Source organism: Saimiri boliviensis, chromosome 15 (genome assembly GCF_048565385.1).
Source record: "Saimiri boliviensis isolate mSaiBol1 chromosome 15, mSaiBol1.pri, whole genome shotgun sequence".
NCBI classification, from domain to species: domain Eukaryota; kingdom Metazoa; phylum Chordata; class Mammalia; order Primates; family Cebidae; genus Saimiri; species Saimiri boliviensis.
Window position 1 is genome coordinate 22,338,160 of NC_133463.1, and position 6,445 is coordinate 22,344,604.

Here is a 6,445-nt window from a genome sequence, read left to right on the forward strand (position 1 = left end):
AGTAGCTGGGATTACAGGCACGCGCCACCATGCCCAGCTAATTTTTTGTATTTTTAGTAGAGACGGGGTTTCACCATGTTGACCAGGTTGGTCTTGATCTCTCGACCTTGTGATCCACCCGCCTCGGCCTCCCAAAGTGCTGGGATTACAGGCTTGAGCCACCGCGCCCGGCCCTGTTTTGTATTTTTAGTAGAGACAGGGTTTCACCATGTTGACCAGGATGGTCTTGATCTCTTGACCTCGTGATCCACCTGCCTCGGCCTTCCAAAGTACTGGGATTACAGGCTTGAGCCACCGCGCCCGGCCATTTTTCTTCTTCTTCTTTTTTTTTTTTTTTTTTTGAGACGGAGTTTCGCTCTTGTTACCCAGGCTGGAGTGCGTGCAATGGCGCGATCTCGGCTCACCGCAACCTCCGCCTCCTGGCTTCAGGCAATTCTCCTGTCTCAGCTTCCTGAGTAGCTGGGATTACAGGCACGCGCCACCATGTCCAGCTAATTTTTTGTATTTTTAGTAGAGACGGGGTTTCACCATGTTGATCAGGTTGGTCTCGATCTCTCGACCTTGTGATCCACCCGCCTTGGCCTCCCAAAGTGCTGGGATTACAGGCTTGAGCCACCACGCCCGGCTTTTCTTCTTTTTTAAGCCGGGGTTTCACCATGTTGGTCAGGCTGGTCTTGAACCCCCAACCTCAGGTGATCCGCCCACCTTGGCCTCCAAAGTGCTTGGATTACAGGCGTGAGCCACTACACCCGGACAGTATTTTGTAAATGGTGGTAAAATTCACATAACATTTATCGTCTAAACTTTAAAAAAAAAAAATTTTTTTTTTGAGACAGGGTCTCACTCTGCCATCTGTTGTCCAAGCTGGAGTGCCTGAGATACAGTCATGGCTCACTGCAGTCTCGACCTCCTGGGCCCAAGTGATCCTCCCACCTCAGCCTCCAAAGTAGCTGGGACTACAGGTGCACTGCACCATACCTGGCTAATTATTTTGTATTTTGTAGAGACAGGGTTTCCCCCTGTTGCCCAGGCTGGACTTGAACTCCTGGTCTCAAACTCCTGGTCTCAAGTGATCCTTCCACCTTGACTTCCCAAAGTGCTAGGATTACAGGCATGAGCCGCTGAACCTGGCCTTTTTTTTTTTTTTTTTTTTTTTTTTTTTAATTTCACTACTTTTGGGGGAACAGGTGGTTTTTGGTTACATGGGTAAGTTCTTTAGTGGTGATTTCTGAAATTTTGGTGCACCCTTCACCCGAGCAAATCCCAGCACTCATGCCAAAGTGCTGGGATTACAGGTGTGAGCCATAGCACCCAGCTACATCCATTTCTTCGTATTTATTTTCTCTCCCTCTCAAATCTTGCCACATCTTGAAAAAACAATTGCGGCCAGGCTCTGTGGCTCACGCCTGTAATCCTCGCACTTTGGATGCCAAGGCGGGCGGATCACCTGAAGTCGGGAGTTCAAGACCAGCCTGACCAACATGGTGAAACCCCGTCTTTTAAAAAAAAAAATTGCATGTAAGTATGCAGGTTACTGATGAAACAGGAGGGGCCTTTGCAGTTCATAAATTGGCAATTGCAAAAGTTCCTGGCTAGCAGTGTTCAAGGGTCTTCTTTCTCCAAACTCTACTGGGCCCTTGAGTCTGCAGGCTTAAAACTCCCAGGCGGCCAGAGCCAGGAGAGCCCACAGAGCCTTGGCTTCATATTGAAGCATTGTCTTTGCACTGGCTTTCCCAGGCACTGCAGTCCTCTCCTTGGGCATGTACAAAAGACTAGAATTCCATGTCACACCAGCTCTTGACTGCCCAGCCATAATCTAAGCTACTAGTCAACAGGAAAGATTTCAGACCCGCTGTTATCTTTCTTAAAATTAAAAAAAAAAAGTATTATTATTATTATTATTTTTAGAGATAGGGTTTCACCATGTTGGCCAGGCTGGCCTTGAACTCCTGACCTTGTGATCTGCCTGCCTCAGCCTCCCAAAGCACTGAGACCCCTGTCATCATCTGGAATAGAGAGACCTCCCTTGTGGGTGTTTTAGGGCTGAGGGGATTTGGTATAATATATACATATATATATACTTTTCGAGTTTCACTCTCGTTGCCCAGGCTGGAGTGCAGTGGCATGATCTCGGCTCACCACCACCTCCAGCTCCTGTGTTCAAGCGATTCTCCTGCCTCACTGAGTAGCTGGGATTACAGGCATGTGCTACCACGCTGGGCTAATTTTGTATTTTTAGTAGAGATCGGGTTTCTCCATGTTGGTCAGGTTGGTCTCAAACTTCCAACTTCAGGTGATCCACTGGCCTCCCAAAGTGCGGGGATTACAGGCACAAGCCACCTCGCCTAGCCAGGATTTGGTATAATATTTAAGAACTGGGAAACAGAGATAGCAGGGTCCCTCTGAGGAGAATCTAGAACAGCAACCTTGGAAGATACCCTGCACAGTTTTAGTGGAAGATAGATTCAAAATCAAATTTAAGATAATTTGGCTCTGGCACCTTTAAATCAGCTAATTCAGGGGAGTGGAATTCACCTAGAGAGCTCTGGAGGGCCTTTCCTAAGTCAAGTCAGCATAGCCTTGTAGCAGTAAGGTTCAGGAAACTTTTCCAAAGGAAAAAAACAAAATCCAAGCTTAATGTGGATAAAATGAGTGATTTTGTTGTGCACTGTTTTTTCTCTGCATTCTCTGGCTGCATCTCAGTCAATAATGGAACCCCACCCCACCCCCCAGCTATTCAGGAGACTGAGGTGGGAGGATACCTTGAGTCCAGAATTTTGAGTTGGCTAAAATGGCCACTGCACATCAGCCTGGAAAACCAAGTGAGACCCTGTTTCTTTAAAATAAGTACATAAATAAAAAGACTGGGCACAGTGGCTCACTCCTGAAATCTCAGAACTTTGGGAGTTTGAGGCGGATGGATCGCTTGAGCTCATGAATTCAAGACCAGCCTGGGCAACGTAGTAAAACACTGTTTCCACCAAAAATACAAAAAATTAGCCGGACATGGTGGTGTGCTCCTGTGAGTTCGGCTACTAGGGAGGCTGAAGCAGGAGAATCATTTGAGCCTGAGAGGCTGGGGTTGCAGTGAGCAGAGATCACGCCATTGCACTCTAGCCTGGGTGACAGAAACAGACTCTGTCTAAAAAAAAAAAAAAAAAAAAACCCAAAGAACTGAAAAAATAATATATTAGGTAAGAAAAATCTTACATAACATTTTTTTTCCTTTTTCTTTCTTTCTTTTTTTTTTTTTTGAGACGGAGTTTCGCTCTTGTTGCCCAGGCTGGAGTGCAATGGCGCGATCTCGGCTCACCGCAACCTCCGCCTCCTGGGTTCAAGCAATTCTCCCGCCTCAGCCTCCTGAGTAGCTGGGATTACAGGCACGTGCCACCATGCCCAGCTAATTTTTTGTATCTTTAGTAGAGACAGGGTTTCACCATGTTGACCAGGATGGTCTCGATCTCTTGACCTTGTGATCCACCCGCCTCGGTCTCCCAAAGTGCTGGGATTACAGGCCTTGAGCCACCGCGCCGGGCCCATATTTTTTATTTTTATTTTTTTCCACTCCTCTTCCCTCAAAGAGTAGTCCGGGAAGAATGATTTTGGTTTTTATATTATTTATTTTTTTATTTTTTTAGAGATGGGGTTTCTCCAAGATCACCAGTTTCTGATGGTTTGTTTTACTATTTGATTTAAAAATAATGTTTAAACCCGTAACAGTAAGAAATACATTTTGAACCAGCAGTTAAGGAAAGGCTGCCTAATTACACAATGAGCCCCCCATCTCTTCGAAAGACCGTTGTTCTGCCTTAATTAACATGAAGTAAAACAGTCCTAAAACAACAGGGCACATTCCCATTAGGATAAATTACTCAGACCTCAGCAAGGCAGCAAAGAATTCCCTAGAGTAGAATCTGTCACTGCTTTTCCACCTGCACTATATGTCTCTCAAAGGACTCTGCAAGAGCTGGGAGCCTCCCTCTGGAAGGGGCATCTGTTCCATATTGAATTTGCTCCATTTGTGGCCATGGGTGGAGGGTGCAGCAGATCCCCAGGCGGCCAGCAGAAACATGGCTGGGAAGGGACAGATTCTCAGCAGCTGTGGCTGCCTTTGAAGCACTTTTATCCTGCTCATCCTGGTCTCAAATCTTCCATGTGGATATTTAAATCTGTTGTTGCTTGACTTAATATAGGGAAGAATGGGATGCGTAGTCATCAGAAAAATGCTATTTTCTTTTTTCTCCTTTTTTTTTTTTTTTGAGACAATGTTTCACTCTTGTTACCCAGGCTGGAGTGCAATGGCGCCATCTCGGCTCACTGCAACCTTGGCCTCCCGGGTTCAGGCAATTCTCCTGCCTCAGCCTCCTCAGTAGCTGGGATTACAGGCACGCGCCACCATGCCCAGCTAATGTTTTGTATTTTTAGTAGAGACGGGGTTTCACCACGTTGACCAGGATGGTCTCGATCTCTTGACCTCGTGATCTACCCGCCTCGGCCTCCCAAAGTGCTGGGATTACAGGCTTGAGCCACCGCGCCCGGCTCTCCTTTTTTTTAAGACAGAGTCTGGCTCTGTCACCCAGGCTAAAATACAGTGGCAACATCTCAGCTCACCGCAACCTCCGCCTCCCGGGTTAAAGTGATTCTCCTGCCTCAGCTTCCCAAGTGGCTGGGATTACAGGTATGTGCCACAACACCTAGCTAATTTTTGTTTTTTTTAGTAGAGGAGGGATTTTGCCATGTTGGCCAGCCTGGTCTTGAACTCCTGACCTCGGGTGATCCACACGCCTTGGCCTCCCAAAATACTGGGATTACAGGCATGAGCTCACTGCACCCTGCCCTGAAAAATGCTACTTTCTTTTTTTTTTTTTTTGGAGACAGAGTTCTGCTCTTGTTACCCTGGCTGGAGTGCAATGGCGCGATCTCGGCTCACCGCAACCTCCGCCTCCTGGGTTCAGGCAATTCTCCTGCCTCAGCCTCCTGAGTAGCTGGGATTACAGGCACGCGCCACCATGCCCAGCTAATTTTTTGTATCTTTAGTAGAGACGGGGTTTCACCATGTTGACCAGGATGGTCTCGATCTCTTGACCTCGTGATCCACCCGCCTCGGCCTCCCAAAGTGCTGGGATTACAGGCGTGAGCCACCGCGCCCGGCCCCGAAAAATGCTACTTTCTTAACAGGATCCATAAACCAGGCACAGAAGCTAGTTAGGAGGCTGGGCTCTCGAGTTGGGAAGACCTGACTTTGCCTCTTAGAAGCAAATCAGCTTGCCCCACTTCTTTCATCTCTGTCTCAATTTCCTCCTCTGTAAAGTTGTAAACTCAGTGGCATCATCTAACAGGGTTAATGCTCGATAGTTGTTGGCAATTATGATCCACATACGAGATGAGTCTGAGGTCTCTGTGCACATTAGAAAAAAACACAGGCCGGGCGCGGTGGCTCAAGCCTGTAATCCCAGCACTTTGGGAGGCCGAGGCGGGTGGATCACGAGGTCGAGCGATCGAGACCATCCTGGTCAACATGGTGAAACCCCGTCTCTACTAAAAACACAAAAAAGTAGCTGGGCATGGTGGCGCTTGCCTGTAATCCCAGCTAGTCAGGAGGCTGAGGCAGGAGAATTGCCTGAACCCAGGAGGCGGAGGTTGCGGTGAGCCGAGATCGTGCCATTGCACACCAGCCTGGGTAACAAGAGCGAAACTCCGTCTCAAAAAAAAAAAAAAAAAAAAAAAATACAAAAAATTAGCTGGGCATGGTGGCACGTGCCTGTAATCCCAGCTACTCAGGAGGCTGAGGCAGGAGAATTGCCTGAACCCAGGAGGCGGAGGTTGCGGTGAGCCGAGATCGTGCCATTGCACTCCAGCCTGGGTAACAAAAGCAAAACTCCGTCTCAAAAAAAAAGAAAAAAGAAAAAAGAAAAAAACACATTCCCCAAACACTTGCATGAGCCATAGGATACCATGCAGAGAACATTTTTCTTTTTCAGTGGACCTCTGTGTGTTTGTATGCGCACTGCACCTGTATTAGGAAGACCCAATTAATTAGAAAAAAACCCCAAACAAAGCCTGTTTATTTTATACTACCTATTCATCAGTAATGAAATCAGGTTTAAACCTAGAGCAACATCAGTATTTTTTTTTTTTTTAACCTTTCTTCATTTGGTTATCATGTTTCTTCCCCAATTACTTAATGTCACAGATGGTAGGACAAATAACTTTTGTGCCCTTCAAGTAACTTTGTTTGGAGTTAAACACATTAACTGGCATTTGTCATGTGGTGGGGAGGGATAGGAACAAAATATGTTCAAACAAAATAAAGATGGAATATTATTTCATGTCTGAGGACAGTTACAATACTAACAAAGCTAACTTGAATGAGTTCTTATTTATTTGGGACAGGGTCTCATTCTGTCACCCAGGCTGTGCACCATCATGGCTCACTGCAGCCTCT